General features: G+C 44.6%; 1 protein-coding gene across 11 annotated transcripts in view; it reads left to right on the plus strand.

The window, feature by feature from the left end:
- PPFIBP1 (PPFIA binding protein 1) overlaps positions 1-19,509 on the plus strand; it is a 100,222-nt gene that overhangs the window by 15,377 nt on the left and 65,336 nt on the right. For 9 of the 11 annotated variants that reach the window (XM_048933485.1, XM_048933490.1, XM_048933489.1 and 6 more), the window contains exon 1: positions 15,270-15,379. The gene's annotated coding sequence lies outside the window, so the exon portion shown is untranslated. Of the gene's footprint in view, positions 1-9,068; positions 9,145-15,269; positions 15,380-17,679; positions 17,793-19,509 lie in introns of those variants that run through there. The other 2 variants (XM_048933486.1, XM_048933487.1) reach the window with 2 other exon arrangements.

A 19,509-nucleotide genomic window follows, 5' to 3' on the forward strand; every position in this document is an offset into this window, starting at 1 on the left:
CTAAATATGAAACATTTATCTACTCAAGGTGAAAATACTGTGGGTGAAGTGGGAGAGATAATAGGGCTGAGATCAGGGGTGAAGGTAGCTGCTTTTGGGGGTCAGATGTTCTCAGTCAGCTGATGTGTTTTTCATTGGGGGTTTAGGGCTTGTCATGCTTGTTGGATGCTTTTGTGTCCATTCTCAAGCTCTGTCTTGTTCCCAGCCCCTGTGTTTCTTAGCTTGATGCCATAAACTTTGTGTTATCTTTCTCCGACACGCTGCAGTGCTTGACACGGAGGCTGAGCTTTAGGTGCCAGCACACAGCTATTAATAAAAGGAGCCAGACTATCACAGCTGAAGAGAGATCATCTCATCGCAGGGCAGATCCGGTGACAGGATCAGTGCCTTTCTCACACTGCTGTAAGGATGCATGTTGCTCTTGTTTCACCTGGGGCATTTACTGCAAAGCAGCTAAGGCTGCTGTGGCTGTCCAACTCTCCTGGCTCTGGTTATGTGCAGCTCCAGTATGTATGCAGGGATAAAATGCACGCTGACGTGTGGGCTATCATCCCAAGGAAGGTTTGCATATTAATACCGTGGAGAGGGTGTAATCATTCTGGGCTTGATGTGATAACGGAGAAGGGAAGAACTATTTTTCATCTTGTTGCTTATCCCCGAAGTCTTTTGCTCTGCCAGCAACTTTTCTGTCTCTTGAAAATGTGTTCTTGTTCAAAAAGGAACATACAGCCATCTGTTTCTTGAGCATGATCAAATGGGTTTTAAAAATCTTCTCTTGAAAGTATGTTCTTATTCTTCCTGATTTAATTACAGGCTACTTTTCCTCCAAACGTGATAACTAAATGGTGGAACTCATCTTTTTCCCTCCCCAGTCAGTACAGGCACCACTTCACTGGTGTTTTTGTTCCTGGTCAGTTTGGTCAGTGCTTCCTGGGTATTTTCCCTGGGTGAAAAATAGTTGTTCTGTTGTTGCAAAACACTGACCTCTCTAAGGAAGGAGAGAGTCCAATAGCTGATGAAGTTTTTCCTCTGAGGATAACACATTGTAATTGCCAGTGGCATCATTCTTACTTGCCCCTTAAATGAAGTGCTCTAATAGATTGATTATGATAAAATCAACCTTGACTTGAGAGGCTTGGTAGTATTAGTGGGGAGGAGGTATTGGCATTCTGCTTTCACGTTACAGAAACGTTTGTAGAAATGAATGCAAATAAAACCTCTGCTTATGCTATGCTCTGCCAGGTACAGAGAGGGTCTGGGCCAACCTGGTTTGCCAGTATTGATGGAATGTGCCTGGGTGCCTATTCCTGACTGGCCTTGCAGAGTGCTTCCATACCTGCCCCGGGGCACCTCTGAGAGTGGCTGCTGCTGGCCCTCAGTTTCCCCTGCTTCTGAATCAGGGATAATAATAACCCAGGTTAGGATTAGGGTTAGTTAGACCTGCCCTGTCCTTGTGCTGGCAGGCCAGACACTGGGATTAGTAAAGCCAGGCACTGCTGAGTTTCTGCAGTAGAGTTTAGCATTATGTGAGGTTGCTTTGCACGCTTGTACTCTACCTACCTACATGTTAATGTCTCCTGAACATGTGGGAGTGTGACATCTAGATCTCTTTTTCTTCTACCAAACACGGTCAAAAGTGACTACTGACTTGAATGTTTAACAGGGTGAGGGCTTACAAGCAAACACTAACATATACATTCAATTCCCTTAAGATTCCAAGCCAAAAATATGTGGTGAGGGTTTTATTCTACAATCATGTGCTTTAATATTGTGTGGAACAATGTGATTAGTAGAAATAACATTCTGAGGATTATTGGCAGTGCATATGGAAGCACATAATCTGAATCCTGTTTGCGTATATATTAACAGCTTAAAAGGGCTGAAACAACTGACGTGTCTGTATAGAGAAATAGCAAAGTAAATGTATGAAACTTGCTTCTGTAGCCAGCAAAGCATCTAGTTATCATTATCTTAATTTTTAGGTTTTTTTCCTCAAATCTTGACTGCATCTTTTTGACAGCAAAAGCAACAATGACAAAAAAAAAATAGTTTTGTTCTTTTTGTTGGTAAGTGCTTTGGTTTTTTGCTGTTCGTATAGCTTCTGCCTCACATCTTGGCTTTGGAAACGTAGAGCTTGTATATACGTGCCTCACGAACAGGGTTTCAGAAGTCTGTGGTGTTGGAGCTACTTAAGTTCCATCCAGGAATGGCAAAGTATCATTAGTCTTCAGAGTGCAGGATGCCTGGAACAGGTGAGGGTAATTGAAGGGCAGGCATCTTTCTGGAAAATGTTACTGCAAACCCTGCATGTGGGCCCAGATCCCTTTCTGTCAGGGGAGTGTTTTGTGCTGATTTCTTATAGAAATACTTTGAGTGAGCCAAGGCTGAAGCTGTCCCATAAGCTTCCAACCTGGAGGCATGTGGAAGCTTTTCCTGGCTCTTGCCTTTGTAGAAGAATAAACCCAAACCGGTGTCTGCGTGAGATGAAGTCCCTTTGATAATCTATGTTAGTTTAGTGATAGTGGTGTTACATCCTGTTGCCATTATTTTACCCTTAAAAAAAAAAAAGGCAATTGTCTCTAGGAAAGCTGCTGCGGCCTTTTGGCCTCCAGCACCAGGGCCACCTGAAACACAGTGGGCAGCCGGTGTCACCTCAGAGGCAGGGATCTGGAGATGGCAGCGTGCGCCAGCTTACTGTGTGGTTTACGAGGTCGGTGAGTTTGGTCACCTTTCTGCTAGCAAACTCAACAGAACTACGAAAGAGGCAGAATCCTGGCGAGCGGTTTTTGTTGGTATTAAATTCGTCCTGTGGCAAATTGAATTATCGCATTTCTGATTGCACAGACTGCTTATCACAACACTTCCATAAGACAGGCGCTGTGCGCGTGGGATCTTCAGTGAAGTTCATAAAGTAATCTCCCATGTCTTTCAGCTATTTCCATATCCCCCCCGATGGACTTCTGTTTTCACAGGCCGCAGCCTTGCTCTGACTTGCAGAATTCAAGCCAAGAGCTGACAGAAACTGTGCGGTGTGGGGCTCTGTTCACAGATTGACTCAGTCAGTGATTAATACAAAATTAGTCATAGTCTTAAAATTCTTCCTTGCCTAGATCATGTCTACTTCCACTTCAAATCACTAACTTAAAAGAGCTTAAAGGTGTTGTTTAAACCTTCTGCAGTTGTAATTTCATTATTTGTACTGTTTCTTGCAGGCGCTTTCTTAAATTATCTATCTGATATTCTCCTTTGACTCAGAAGATTATAAATATTATTTATAATGATCCCAGAAAGTGTTAATTTGCTGTGCCAACTGGCTGTGTTACATGTCCTTTAATGCTGGTATGTTGAGTTAGTGGCATTTGTGTTTGTTGTTTAGATTCACCATTTGGTGATAGGAGATGTTGCATGATGTATCAGCTGCTTGGGGCACTGGGGTTAACCATGTAGTCAGTTTGCTCAGGTCCCTTAGTATTCATTTTGAGTTTCTGTCTGGGCCAAAAACTCTCAGGTCTGGATGGAAGCTTTGTTTTTCAGCCCATAGCTGGCTCTTGCAGATTGGACAAGTACAGCTTCAGGTTTCAGCTGTGGGTGCAGTAATAGCCAAAACCGGACTGGATTGTTAATGTGGATGCTGTGTGTTTATGTGTGCATCAAAAGATGTACAGCCTTCTAGAAACCAAAAATAAGAGCTGAAATAACTGCTTTTGTATGTTTTGTTTAAGTGCGGCTCATCTGTCCCACTGTTAATAAGAGATCAGTTATGTGATCTGCAGCAGCTGAGAAATGCAGGGACAGGATGATTTAAATGTGAGAGAGATTGGGTGTTGATAGATGATACTTGGTGTGAATAGGTGATGTATACAAACGAGGGTGGAATTATTCAAGCTGTAGCAGTAATTATTTCAGATTCAAACTAGCCTTTCCTAAAAGGCCTTTTACAAAAAATTATACCATAAGTGTTCCAAAGTAAAAGACATAAAATCATAAAATATTTGAAGTTGGAAGAGACCCATAAGGATCATCAAGTCCAACTCCTGGCTCCACAGAGGACCACCCAAAAATCAGACCGTGCATCTGAGAGCATTGTCCAGACACTTGATGAACTCTAGCAAGCTCAGTGCTTTGACCGCTTCCCTGGGGAGCCCGTTCCAGTGCCTAACCACCCCCTTGCTAAGGAACCCCTTCCCAGTATCCAACCCCAAACCTACCCTGTCAGAACCTTGTGTCATCCCTCGGGTTCTGTTGCTGGTCACTAGAAGCTCCTGCCCCTCTGTTCCTGCTCATGAGGAAGCTGTAGGCTGTGATGAGGTCTCCCCACAGTGTCCCCTTCTCCAGGCTGAACAAAGTGCATCAATGACTAACCCCTGGAAAATCAGTGGGTTCCCAAATCATTCAAACTGTGTTTCTTCATTGCTTTGCTATGTGACTTCAGATCCCCCATCCACCTTACCAAGGCAAGATGACTGGATGCATGTATCTTGCACTGGTGACTTCCTAAGAAATTAATTAATATATTTGTTAACATTTCTTCATAAAGTTTTGAGACAAGTTGTGCATAGTAGCATTGATTCATTCGTTAAAGAGAAAAAAAGAAAAAAAGGTCTGTTGGCATGGAGTAATGACAGAATTCACAAGATCCAAACATGCTTCTCAAGAAAGAATCTTCTCAGTGTAAGAGTTTATACTCAGTGTAAGCTAAGTATTACTGTAGGGAAATCTGAAAGTTCTGCAGAAGTAACTTGTAATGTATTCAGGTCTGTTGGAAGCCAAAGAATCAGGCTGCAGAAGCTTTCATGCAGGTCTGGACAAGAAGGAGCTATGCCTGCACAGGAGCTGCTGGCTGCTTTGTGAGCCCAAGTGGAGCTACAGCTTGGCCAAGCTGCTGCACGTGCCTCTGGGCTCTCATGAAGATGTCCTGGCTGCATCTGGATGGTCAGGCTCTCCTTGCAGACTGAAGGAAGCAGAGCACTCAGTTGAGCTTTCTTGCCTGGAGGTGTGTGTGTAAGGCAGGATGGGCCAAGGAGGCTGCTTCTTGGCACCTCTTGTGGCAGGCTTGCTGCAAAGAGGGCTGGCTTGCTGGAGAGATCCAAGTGAGAAATCAGAAACTTTCTCAACCTCACTCTGAAGGGCCAAGAGGTTAGGATGTGTACAGAGCTGCTTACAACTGGGGAAGCCTCAGCTGTTGTCAGAGGTTTCCCGAAGAAGCTGCTGTGCTGCTTCAGGTTGGGAGTGCAGTGTATTACAAATGATGCCCTCTCTCGTTGAAAGGCTGAAAGTCTGAATATCCCCAGTGGATTTAAAGAAATGCTCCCTGTCTGTGAAACTTTGGCCACCTTGTTTTACACTGTCCCCTGCTTCTGGATGAGCTGTGTGGCCTGCCTGATGTCAAATCCATCCCCCCTGTGTGCTTTGTTTGTCTGATTTCTTGATGCTGAGAGAGCCCTGGCTGTAGCCCAGATAACTTAAGATGCTACCTCGTGTTGACCACATACATCCTCAAGTGGTCCAAGCAGCCAGCAGGCACAAAGCCTTGTTGTCCCGAGCAAGGCTGGTCTCTGCGTTCAATTCAGGCTTCCGCGTGTAGGAAGTTCAGCTCATGAAGTGCTTTGGGGTGTGAGGGGGTGGTGGGAAGTAATGAAATGCAAGCTGCCTTGAGTTCTGCTGCCTGCAGAAGATGTCACATGGTTTTCCTTAAAATGTAGGAAGGATGTCATAGTGGCTTTTTAATTTATACACAAACACCCAGACATGAAGCAAGTGTGTGGGAAGGAAGAGTAATTTGAATTGTGCTGTGATTGCTTGGGTCCCACGTCACAGAGGCATTTTGAGTAGAAGAGTGATGTTCTTTCAGATCTTGTAGCTCAAAGCCCTTCTTTTCTCGGTCAGAAATGTTTAGGGAAAACTGATCTTTATTTATATCTAGCAAAGAGCAGAAGGAAATCATATTATTTCCTTGCAGTGCACTGGATTGGATTCCTCCAAGAACATTCCTGAACCGCAGCTCCAGTAGGTACAAAAAAAAGGAATCAGGGCCATGTACTAAGAGAAAAGCAGTAGCACTAAATACATTGCAACTTCTGAATATTTCATGTATTCAAGAATGGGGTTGTGTCTCTTTCAAATCCAAACAGCAAGTAATTGCATGCAGTTTTGTTTCCATAATTCAAAAAAGAAATGTGTAGCTGTTGGAGAAAACCTTTGATTGGCAAGGTAAAACATTGCTGTGGAACATGGAAGATTGCAGGGTTACGATTTGTGTTTTCTTCCTGGTTAAGAGATTACAGTTTGATAAGGACAGAAAAATGCAGTGTTTTGTGCCTGTCTTTTGTTTTGCCTTTGTTTACGTTTGTCTTGCAATACTGTCACTTCTTGGCGATATTGCAAAGTTCCTCCAGGGCAGCTGTATTTTGCACTGGTCTCTGCATGAGCGTCTGATGACCTTTTGGTTCACCTGTTGTGCCTCACACTGCAGTTAGTAAATGGTGCTCCTAAAAATCGGCTCTTGATTATGTATGGGCTTTTCTCGGCGGTTGTTTTTCATGCTGAACTTGTAGTGAACTCTGCCTGGAAGAACTGAGATTTGAATCTAGGCTGCAAAATTAGGGAAGCTACAAATGGTATTGTGTCAATCACTTTTCCTAGTAGATTTAGAAGCAAACTGAATCCTTCTGGAACACTTATCCATGTAGTTTATAAGGTGGTTAATTCACTTCTGAGAAAGGTTTGCCTGGTTTTCCCTTTCTCATTAGGTAGCCAGTGCCTATGCTGCTTGCTAGAGGTGTGGGCTGGGTCTTTGTAGCTCTGACTCTGCTCAGGAGGAAATGACTAAAACTTTCTGACAAACCACAGGAACAAAGAGCATCTTTGATTTACCAAAATAGTTGTGGTCATGAGGATCAGGATGAGCTGCTGAAGCCTTGAAGCCAGCACTCCAGGCTGGGAAGAGCAGATCAGCCCAAAATTGAAGGGAGGGAGACCTGGCAGAAGAGTGAGGGAGCTTTCGGCTGAGAGATGTCTGGGGCTCCCTTGTACTTCAGAGCCCTTCTGTGATGGAAGAGATTGGGTCTTTCCCTTCTACTCTACTGCTCCTTTTGGGTCCTTGCAGCCTGAGAATTCCAAAACTCCTTCATAACTGCGAGCCTTGAGTGACTTAGCTGGAGCTGAACATTGGGAGTGAAGAAGAGAAGCTCCATTTAATGATAGATGTTTAGTTTCTGTGCATGGTATTACTTTAAGCCGACTTGCAATAACACCATTAATGTAACTTTTTTTCTCTAGCTTTGTAAGCTTCTACATGACGTTCTGCAGTACCCTTTATAGAAACCTCAAATATTTTTCTTTCCCCGCCTACCATGTTTTGTCTCTTTTTCCATCTGACAGATGTTTTTTTTCTTCCTGTGTTGCACAGGGCATAATTATTCTGTTGCAATAGCCTGAAACCTTGGTCCTGTGACAGTCTTCTAGCAGAGACTTATATATCTCTGTCCTTCATGGTCTGTGTACGTTGTTTTTTTTTCCTGGTGTTTTTCCCAGTCTGTTTTAAAAAAAAAAAAAAAAAAAAAAGAATTGTTCTGAGAAGCAATGAGCCATTTAGAATCATAGAATGACAAAGGTAGGAAAAGACCTCCAAGATCATCCAGTCCAACCTGTCTACCTACCCACCAGTATTTCCCACTAAACCATGTCCCTCAACACGATGTCTAAACATCCCTTGAACACCTCCAGGGTCAGTGACTCCACCACATCCCTGAGCAGCCCATTCCAGTGCCTGACCACTCTTGGAGAAACGTGTTTCCTCATGTCCAGCCTGAATCTCCCCTGGCACAACTTGAGGCTGTTCCTTCTAGTCCTATCTCTAATTACATGGGAGAGGAGACCGAATCCTAGCTCTCCACAACCTCCCTTCAACATCCTTTGTATGCTCCAAGACAATCTATTTTACATTTTTAATATTTAGACCTGAGATTGCATTTTTGTTTTTGTGCCCTATTACCACATGCCGTAAGTCAGCTGAATTCTCTCTGTTTTAGCTCACACTTTCTGGATATTTGCAATCAGTGTTTGTTGTCTCAGATCAACTAGATAGTCTGTTTCTTTAGCCCTTAATATTTCTGAGTCAAGTGTTTGCATTCTGATGATGTTGCTTGCTTGTCTGAGCTTCTCTCAGCTTGCCAGTATCTGCTCTTGCTCTTGGCACAACTGTTGTTCCATGAGCAGTGTCTCAGCCTGCCAGGGCAGCATCCCAGTGGTACACCGAGATCATAACTAGAAGGTTACTGACCTTCCTGCAGAGTGATGCACAATACTGTTCAGCAGCATTCCTCATTGCTTCAGTCCTACCGGATGTATTTCAACTGAGCACTCATATGGGAGTTAGATTTTTATATCTTAATGGAGGCTTGTGTAATTGCCTAGGCTAGGAATTCTTTAACCTTTCCAGAGTTTTATTCCCAGACTTCCCCCAGCATTTCTGAAGTTCATGCAGAACTTTATACCAGAAAAATTTTGTCAAGCTTCCTGCACCAAATAGCATTTATTTTGACCGAAATCTTTAGATGGGACTATCCTCTGTGATGATGGGAAAGAGCTGTAGGATTGTTTCAGTGCCCTGTGCTGCTCTGACCTTCACTGGCTTCTCTTCACACTCAGAGCTCTGGAGGTTTAGCTCTGTGGGGCGCTGGGCTGGCAGTTCTGCAGGTCACAGTAGTGAGAAGGAATCGTTTCAAAGCGTCATTCACCTTCCTTGCTTTGTGTTGTATAGTTGTGATCTGCTGGGAGGTGGAGGCAGGCACAAACCTGACCGCTAAATGCAGAAATTACTGAGCAAGGACGTTGCTGGGAATTGTTAGGAATAAATAAGCTCATTTCTTATTTGTACATCAACTGTCATCCTTTAATCTCTTGGCACATTTTTTGTTGTTGTTGTTTTTTTTAAGTGCTGTTACGTACGTCATCCGCTGTGCTTCCTGTATCCCACGTCACTTCATCATAAACTTTTACAAGATTTCACTTTAAGCCTCCTCAGACTTTGTAGCAATTAATTAAATTCTTTCTTTCTCTCTTTCCAGTGTCAGAAGCTTATATGGATCAGTGGAATTGGCTCAAGCGTAACAGCGGATATCAGCATTGAGGTTGCTCCCCTGGGTGAGTAACCTAAGCCAACAGCTTACTCCTTGCTATTGATGTCAACATATCCTCTGGTTTTTGCTTGATACCTTACACAACAGCTCCTTTAGGCTTTTAGTTCAAACACTGGTAAAATTACAGTGCATTACAGCTTCCTGCAGGAGCTGTAGATGAACATCATGCTGCGTCTGCTTGTATGAAAACCCTTTTATTTGACATCTTTGAAAAGGTAGCCGTCCCTTATACATTCTGAACTGCTGTTCAGGTTGAGGGAGGCTTTCTGCATTTTAAAGACAGAGGCTTAGGAGTTAACATATGGACTGTGGCAGTATAATTGAGTATATTTTGGTGATCCAGGAGATAAAAAGGAAATGACCACTGGAGCCATTCTTGTGGCACACTGTGGACTCAAAAAATGGTGCCAGTGCTTCAGGATGGGCCTCGCTGCACTTGTCACGCCTCTGTGGTGTGGCAGTGCTGTGTGTCTGCAGTTAATCTAACTCGACAGGTCTGTGGCAACGTGTACAGAAACTGCCCAGGGCTTTCAGATCACTGGGGCAAGTTTAAGTTTATGTGAAAACCACTCTTGACAGAATAGACTATCTGTTGCATTAGATGTTGGAAATAGCCCAGCTTAGTAGACTTCAAGGTGTGGCGTTTTGCATTTGGTCTAGACTGATTTGATCCAAGTAGCGCAGTGCATATCAGAGCTGCCAGTCTTGTTTTGGGGATGGTTATCTCCTATCTGCTTAGTTTTGGATATCGTGGTATCATCTGGCATGTGAAGGACTTGAGGCTTCTAAGTTCCAGCAGGCTCTTTGCTTGGAGAGCTGGGTTGAGTTGCTGCACCTGCACCTTAGCTTTGCATGCCATGACTGGGATGCACCAACCCCTTACTATAGCTATACCAGTTTCTGCTTTACAGCCCTGTTGTGCTTCTTCTCAGATGCTATCTTTGCGCTGTAACTGCTTCATCAGGCTGCTCCCCACTCTCTCCACTCCAGCTGGGACCTTTTTTTGTGTGTGCTTTCTCTTGTTTTCTTGTTGCTGTGCAGCCCTCCCATTTACCTATGCACAATGGTGTGCCTCATACTCATGGGGCTGAGACTGTCAGTGGTGACTGCTGTTTTTAACAGCCTGTGCCCCAAGGATTTACTTGCCGTGTCCCCAGAGATTTACTGTCTCTTTGGAGAGAGCAGAAAGTGCCCGTCTGCTGCCTGGGACTGCTGGTGTGATCAAGCTCCAAAGCTGGCTTTGGTCATTGCTGCTCCACAGTGCCATCCTGCATCCCCAGGCCTGCTGGAGATGGGGCTGTGTCTTGTTCAAGATACTATTTCCCTTCTCTTCCTTTCCTTCCCCCTGCTACAGTCCTTGGAGTGCCTCTTTTTGGGCCTCCAACCCTCCCCACTCTAAATCACTATGTGTGAACTCTGTGGGATTGGGATCCATAGGCTGCCCAGGGGCCTGGAAAGAAGCGAGTTATGCTCTTTGTTTGTCAGGAACCCTGAAGTCTGACACCAAAAGCTTTTATTCCCCACACTCTTAATCAGTGGCCTGCTGGCTCCAAGAGCAGTTATCACCTATTGTCCTCCTATGTGGGTCCCATTTCTTCAGTTTTATTGCGTATCAGAGCTGTGGGATTACATTCCAGCTGGCCAGGCACTCCAGCTGGATTTGAATGGGTCATGACTATAAAAACGTCACTGAAAGTCTGATGTTGGCTGGCCTCCACTTTCTGCTGGATGTGTGTTTGGGGATTTTCAGTCTGCTGGCATGACTGTGCGAATGTCTTGCCTTCATTGAAAATCTCCGGATCCTTGCTTTCCAGATGTTGCTGCTTTTCCTTCCCTAGGAATAGGCAGAAGCACTGGGAGCTAAATCTGCCTTTTCTTCCACATTGCTCTGGGAGGAAGTGTGTGCTCCAATCCCTCCTCGTCGGCACCTGTGGGTGCTGGATTCTCTCTCTGTTCCCACAGCCTGAGTGCCAGTGTATCTCTGCTGTTTGGAGGCTTTCTGCTTGAGTTAGTCCTGTTTCCCTCACCAATCTGTCCGGAAGGCTGGAAGTGATTTCTCCTTCTGCTACTTGCTTTCACCATCAAATAAGTAAATAAAAGCCTCTCCTAGTGTGATGGCCAGAAGTCCCTGCCTCTGACTCAGCACTGGGCTATGTTACGAGCTGCTGTCTGCTGCTCCCAGTTGGGCAGATGAGTGCAAGGGCTTCCCGTTGCCCTGTGTGTACATCTCATCATTGCATTTATTAGTGCCTGTGGCTTATCCTGTGGGTACAGCCTCCGTGCAGCTTTTCTTGGGCTTTTAGTACTTGTGCTAAACTCAGATATGCTCAAAATAGTGCCGAGTGTTTCCTCTGCATGCTTATGGGAGGTGTGGCACTGGCCATGGCTGGGGTGGGAAGGCAAGGGGTTGGGGTGTGCTTGCCTAGGGCTTGAGGTTGATTGTGGCCAGACACTGGGGCAAGGCACAACATGGGGACAGTTGCAGGATGTTTGGGGTGGGGGTGTCACTTGTGTGTCAGTGTGTTACCTGGGACCACCGTGTCATCAAGAGTGCAATGCAAGATAAAGCTCCTGATTGGCAGGAGAAGTTGCCCCCTCCTCAACTTCAGCCTTGTTCAACCCCATTGTGCTGCCCAAGCAGTGCCAGGGTATTGAATGACATAGGGATGCTGGTGAAGGAAGGTCGTTTTTTGTTGTGACTCACTGCTGCATTCAAGAAAGGTTAAAGCCATGAATCTGCTAATTTATTTTTGAGTTAACGTTTCTCTTGTGTGAATGGCACCTCCCTTTAAACCATTCATAGGAGAAATGAACTTTGCGCCAGAGGGGAAGAAGTGTGTCACCCTTGGCATGCAGTGGGGGGGAAAGGGGCAGGGTTTTTATATTCAGGCTTTTTCCATCCCTTTCTTCCAAGAGGGAATATTGCAGCTTACAGAAAGCAGTATGCATGTCTCTGTGCTTTTGCTCTGATGTTTTATGCAATGTGGTTTGGGTAACGTTAACATAGCTTCACATTATGTTCACCCACAGTGCTGAAGGCAGCTCTGTAATACACATAAAAGTCTGCGTGGAGAGAAAGGGAGCTGTGTTTATCTGCACACATTAGCTTACTGCCCTGTTTATCTCACATGTGACCTCTCTGCTGCACAGAGCCTTTCCCTGCTTTTCCCCAACTGCTTTTTTCCTTACTTGATTTTCCCAGTCCTGACAGTTGCTTTATATTCAGAGAATAAAAATTCATCCCCCACAGAGCTTTCAAATCTAATTCCATTTCTTCTCTTACTTTTCTGAGAAACTCTTCTTGATTTCTTCAAGACTGAGAATGTGTATTCTCCCCGTTTATTTAGGCAAGCTTATTTTGTCTGCAGAAACCTGGTCAACTGATATGTTTCAGTTTGTAAATATATAATTCTGTGAAGTTTATGTGTTGAGAATAATCTTTCTGAGCTGGAAGAAGATTGTCCAATCTGTTTTAAGATGTCCCACTTTCTGAGTAGTGCATCTCATTAGAAATAGGGCTGTCTGCTTGCATGGCTTTTTTCTTTCCTTAAGTAGCTTGTGGGAAGAAATCTATCACTGCATCATCTGGTAATAATACTTGGCACTTTATTTGCATCTTCAAAATGATACAGCTCTGAATTAAACAATTTCTATATCATTGTGTAGTAGTTTTTATTTGCCCCATTTTACAAAGGGGAAAATGAACCACAAGTCAAGGGACCTTAGGCCGTGAGAAGAGTCAAATTATCACCCTGAGATCCTCCCTGACTGCTACTGGAGTAGCACCACACCTTCCTTGTTTAAATGAAGAAAAAAAAAAAGTAGGAAAAAGTCATGTTTGATTCCCATCAACAACAAAGGAAAAGGGAGAGATGTTTATCGTGAATGATCTTGCCTAACCTTTGTTAACTAAGTGAAGTTGTTGATGTTTCTGTATTTTTTCCTCTTATTTGGCAGCTGAGGCTGACATGGGAAAAGAGAGGTGTCCTAAATGGGAACTGTGTTACTGCACAGAAATTATCTTTATTTATGTCCCCCATCATGTGCCACAGCAGTATTCTTGTTTTTACCCTTCTATTGTTGGCTCTAAGTAGTCTCTGGGATGTTACAGAATCACAGAATGGCCCAGGTTGGAAGGGACCTCAAGGATCACCAAGCTCCAACCCCCTTGCCACATGCAGGGGCCACCAACCTCCCCATTTAATACTAGACCAGGCTGCCCAGGGCCCCATCCAACCTGGCCTTGAACACCTCCAGGGACGGGGCATCCACAGCCTTTCTGGGCAGCCTGTTCCAGCACCTCACCACTCTCATAATAAAGAGCTTCCTCCTGACGTCCAACCTAAATCTTCCCTCCCTCCACTTCAAACCATTTCCCCTTGTCCTGCCATTATCTACCCTTTCCAAGAGCTGTCTCCTGCTTGTAGGCTCCCTTTAGGTACTGAAAGGCTGCAATGAGGTCACCCCACAGTCTTCTTTTCTCCAGGCTGAACAAGCCCAGCTCCCTGAGCCTGTCTTTGTAGTGGAGGTGCTCCAGCCCTCTGATCATCGTGGTGGCTCTCCTCTGGACCCTCTCCAATAGATCCCTGTCTTTTTTGTACTGGGGGCTCCAGACCTGGATGCAGTTCTCCAGATGGGGTCTCACAAGGGCAGAGTAGAGGGGGCCAATCACCTCCCTGTCCCTGCTGGCCACCCCTCTTCTGATGGAGCCCAGGATGCCTTTTGCTTTCTGAGCTGCAAGAGCACACTGCTGGCTCATGTTGAGTTTTTCATCCACCAGGACCCCCAGATCCTTCTCTGCAGGGCTGCTCTCAAGGACTGCTCCTTCCAGTGTGTAAGGATGCCTGGGATTCCTTTGGCCCAAGTGCAAAAACTGTGCACTTTGCTGTGTTGAGCCTCATTAGATTCACCTGGGCTCACCTTTCAAGCCTGTGGAAGTCCCTCTGAATGGCATCCCTTCATCCCTCCCTCGTAAAAGGCCACCAGATTGGTTAACCATGACCTTCCCCTGGTGAAGCTGTGCTGGCTGTCTCCGATCACACTCTCATTCCTCATGTGATCAAGCATGTCATCCGGGAGAATCTGTTTCGTGATTTTCCCAGGCACAGAGGTGAGACTCACCGGCCTGTAGTTCCCCGGGTCCTCCTTGCTCCCTTTCTTGTAAATGGGAGTGAGGTGACCCTTCCTCCTGTCATCCAGGACCTCACCTGACAGCCATTACTTTTCATATACAACGAAGAGTGGCTTGGCAACCACCTCAGCCAGCTCTTTCAAAGGAGATCTGTAAGTAATTGCAGCAATGTTGATAACTACTGCTTTGCATTTGATTAAAACTCCTTTTTTTTCCCCATAATTTTTCTTTTTTTTAATGAAATCTAGAAAAAAGTGCTTCAGAGTTCTGAGCTGCATCAGAGGAATTTAGCCCTGCTGAGGAGGACAGATAGCCTACTTGTTGATGAAGTGGCGTGATGCATAAGAGCAGAAATCACATGAAGAATTTCTTCATCTTTGGAATATTTCTGCTGCTTATCCACAGGTTCTCAGATGCTGCCTGTCCACCTTCTGGCTGGGTTCAGATGCCTTGTTTGATAAACTTTCTGGCGAAAGGCTTGCATAACTTCAAGCAACTTTATTCTAGGCATGCCTTGCTAGTAAAGGCAATGAGGAATGCAACTGTCTTCAGCCACGCGCTATCTGGGAATGCAAAACATTGCCAAGCCCTTTTAGGGGCTTGAGCTTTAACTCTGTGCATGTATTTTTTTTCTGTGTTGGACGGGTAAGACAGATATATTCTGATGCCTTAGATGGTATCTTCAGCAACAGATTGCAGCATCCAGGTACCACAGCCAGCATTTTTTTTTTTCTTTGCTAGGAGGGAGGTTTGTGTTTTTATTTTCAACTTCTAAAATCACACATGGTGGAGCGTGCTCCTGAAGATAACTGGGCTGGTGACCTGGGCAGCTCTGACCACTCCCTCCATTACCTCATTTGTAGCATGCTTTCTTCTGGCTCTGAAGAGAGCTGTCTTGTTCCATGGCATGTTTGCAGGGCTCTCATTTCATCCATTGTTTCACATGATACCTGAATTCCTTATGACTTGTCAGCTGATTTTTTTTTTTTTTTTTTGAGGAACTGAACGTGGCTTATTCTGATTCTGGATATTTTTCCCTCATGCTGCTTGGGAGCCCACAGGGCTGAGTTGGGATCTGAATTTTGCACCAGGAAGAGCAGAGCAGCTGGTATGCAGACTTTCACGCTTTACTTGCAGTGCGTGTGCTCCTGTTGTTGCCTTAGTGTCTTTCCTTTGTTATCTGACCACTTCTCTCCCTAGTCTTTGATTTCGACAGCTCAGGAGAAGAATCTGTGTGGGGAGCTGCATGTTTGCCTTGGACTGTTTTGTTTGTGGGTTGAATTTTGTGTGTGTGTGTGTGTGTGTGTGTATGTAATTTTTTTGAGATATTGCACCCCAAAGGGGTGAATGCTTTTGTGAATGTGTCCAGAGCAAGTTGCTGGGATCTTGCTGATAACCCCCACCAAGGAATTTCTTGGAGATACTTCAGTATCTCCATGTGTTGATTAGGTATTTGAAATTAAAAGAGGGAGGGAGCTACCTAACTCTCCAGACGTTTCTTCCTTTTCCACCCCCACTCCTCTAGTACAAATTCCCCAAAAGGCTGTGGTTGTGCCAAGCAGGAAAATAAGCTTTTTTTCTGGTGGTGGTGATGGTGGTGTTTTGTTTGTTTGTTTGTTTTCACATTTCTTCCAAACTGTTTCCAAGCAGCAAAAAGAAGCTGTTGGATATTATGGGCTGATGGCAAATATCACTGGCATTCAAGGGAATATGAACAAAGTGGGAAGAGTGGGCAAGGTGGAACATTAGGCTTCTATGTGGAACAAAAGAAGCAGTCGGAGTTGGAGGAGGCAGTAAACTGCTGCCACTGGAAAGTGGGAGGCAGTGGGTACCTGAGCCAATGAGGTTCCCCACAGTAACTTGATTGCTGCCTGCCCTGTTTTGCTTGCATAGCCAAGAAATTCCATTCTAAAATAACGTAAGCGAACACAGGGAGTTTTTTAACTGTTAAAAGTTTGAAATTGCAACTTCTTCCACGTCCAACTGCTCGTATCCCCACACCCTCATGAACAAGTCTGGCATTACAGCTTAGCTTCTTGTTACAGTTGTACTTGTTGGAGTAGGATGTCTAGGCTAACCTATCTCTAGGATTCAGGGTCAGTCTGGGAAACTGCTAGAGTTTCTGTGCCAGATGGTGATCCTTATGGCGGATCTGAGTGGTACGAGTGGACGTTTATGGAAACCGCCTCACATATGGCCTAAGGGATGTTCATGGGACCCTTGTCAGCGTGGGCCTTCACATGGCATCAGCTGGGCAGCTCTGAGTTGGGAGGGCTGACCCAGGTGTGCAGAGGCTTCCTGGGTGTGGAAGGCTGGGTTACACTGCCTGGATCTGACTAGCGGGAGCATGATCATTTTTTGCTTTGCTTTCAGAGCTCTAAGCTGGCCCTTTGAGTTTCCCAAGGCGGTAGGTTCCAGACTCAGGTGCCTGAACAGTGTTGAGGAATAGGTGACAAGGTGTGAAAGGCAAGGGCTGCTTCAAAAGATGCGGCCGCTTCAGAAATCTGCTGGTGGTTTGCAGCTGATTGCAGGACCTCAGGAAGGAGCTGCTCCACTGATGACATGGCTCAGCTGTGGCAACACGAGTCACTCTGGTTACAGCAAGAGATGTGCCTAAACAGGATGTCTGTATCGACCATCCTTGAGCCTTTCCAATTTGTTTCAGGGAGGCTCAGATTCATACAGCATAAAATTGACATTTGTTTCAGGTCTGCCTATCTCCCTGCCAGCATATGCTCACATCCTTATTTGAAACAAACAAACTCCCAGGTGTTCTCTTATCTCAAAACCAGAGATTCACCTGAAATTGTTTTTTGGGGAATTGGAGGCCTTTTTGAGTAAAGCTGCCTGTCTGTAAGCATTTTCCAGGGCTCATCACACTTTGAAATCATGGTATTAAAATAATTGCCTCTGAAATGAAGGGAGGGTCACATGCCCTACATCAGAAATTCCTCTTAGTACTTATTAATCCGGTATATAAATGTCATGGCTTACATCCACAGGGTGTTTATATTCAGTTTTTAGCTCTAACAGTATCCCTTACTCTTCAGAATAAATGCCATATAATCTGGTTATGAGCAATATTCTTAATTTAGATACTAAAAATAGGACATAGACAGATCTGAGTTACTTTAAGAAAGTAGGAGAGCAAATAGCTTTGTCTGATGAGGGGAGATCAAGTTCACTTGAATCACTTAGTGTTCGATATAATGGTAAAGCCAGAAAATTCTGTCTGTTTTGTTGTCATAGTACGATTGCTGCATTTTTCTCTTCTCCTTGGTTTGAGGGCCTGGTTCTCCACTATCTTGCCTCCAGTTATACCTCTTCTGGAAATTATAAAGAAAGTGTAGGTTGAGAAACATCATGTTTTTTTTTAACTTTTTTCCCCCTCATTATTTCAGTGCACGCTGATTTTGAGGTTTAGGAAGCAGTAGGAGATGAAGTTGTTCCTAACAGCCTTGCAGTGTTGCACTGATGAGAACAAGATGCACATTCAGGGAGGAGAACTGTCTTTTTTTGTGGTAGGTGGACATCATCCAAGAGGCTTGGACACTTGGAACACTTTCCTCACTTAACCAAGTCAATTGTCCTGTGCTTAGAGGCGGTTGCTGTGATGCTGGGATGTTTATCACAAAATGCTTTCTTATGCATTTGATGGCTGTTTATTTAAATAGTAACAAGAAAAGAATCAGTACCTAACAATAACCAGTACCTGTAAGCTAATGAAACTAACTTTCTTGACTGTCCTTGCAAATTGCTGGATCAGTAGCCAACTTCTTGCTCCTTGCCACCAGCAGTGAAGGTTGTTAACTTTCATCTGAGTCATTCTCTGTTTTCTGGGCAAGGGATGAGCTTCCCCAGGACTCCCAGTTGCTTCTGTGGAGGTGCTTCCTGGAAGCATTTTTCTACCTTGTGAGGGCTTAGCATAGCCCCTATGGAGAAAGATATTATAGAACATCATTTGTTTACCCTGAATCTCTGAGTAATTTTTGTTATCTTTTCTGTATGGACTCGAGCTAAGTGGTCACAGAGGTTCTGTGTAAACTGTAGTATATTTTACCTAGGAAATAGCCTACATAGTGGTTACTCTTTTTATGAAGTGGTGATGTTACACTTGGAGCAATCCAGAGCAAGATCACTATTGACTGTGTCTTTATGGCAGACTTTATTTGAGTTTTCAGCATTTCCCTTGAGTCCAGCGCACACACACACACACCAGTAGCTGTGCTCAGAAAGTCATTTTCATTGGAGAGGGAAGGAGGACTGCAGCCACAATGAGAAGAATGCTTGTGGGTACTTGATCTCATTCAGTTTGTGACAGAGCTCACATCTGGTGGCTGCTGGACTGAAGTCATTCAAGGTAAGGAGAGCTAGTATTTCACTGTGAACCTTATAACAGAGTGCTGATACTGAAAGCACCTGCAAGTTGCACAAGGCCAGCAAGATCTAGAATTGTAGAAAATCCTGTGATGGATGGGACCCACGAGGATTTTCAAGACCAACTCCTAATCTGTATTTTGAGGTTCTGTCTTGATCAATCAGTTGAAGAGGCACTCAGTGTTTAGCAAGTACTCAGTGCCACTGGCTTCAGTAGCATTAGGAACATGCTTATTATCAAATGTGGATTTATGCAACTTGCTGATCTCAGTCTGGATGGATTTTGCTGAAAAAATCCTGTGCCAATGGACAGATCATCATCGCTGTTCCAGGCTGTGGTTCAGCTAAGTTGTCAATCTAATTTCAGGGGAACAGATTATAAACAGGCAAAATGTTGAGCTTGTGTAAAGCCACTTTGTTTGATAAGGAGCTGCTCAAAATATTTTGAAAGTTGAATTCTGTTCTGGGACTGGGCAGCCAGTGTTAGCTGTGCTGATAAGGCTCTGTGCCAGGGCATTTTGGCTGCTGTACCTGCATGGCTTGCTGCTGAGCATTTGGATTTGATGTGCTGTGGTGTCATGCTACCCAAGGTCTACCAGGCAACAGCTGTAGTAAAGCAACCCCAGGGATTCTGCCAGAGCCACCTACCCAGGCAGGCACTCCACCACCTTCTGTCTACATGCTGATGGAAAATAAGCTCAGCATCCCATTGGGTGCTTGAGTGTTGTGGGGAAAGCAAAAAACAAAGCAAAAAAAAAAGCAAACAACAAAAAAGAACCACTTATGGCTGCTCTGGTGCCCTTTGGATCTACTCCAGGCTCATAGCGCAGTGTGAAAATCTTTCAGGTGAGAGATGTCACT

The sequence above is a fragment of the Lagopus muta genome, chromosome 1 (assembly GCF_023343835.1).
Source record: "Lagopus muta isolate bLagMut1 chromosome 1, bLagMut1 primary, whole genome shotgun sequence".
Taxonomy (NCBI): domain Eukaryota; kingdom Metazoa; phylum Chordata; class Aves; order Galliformes; family Phasianidae; genus Lagopus; species Lagopus muta.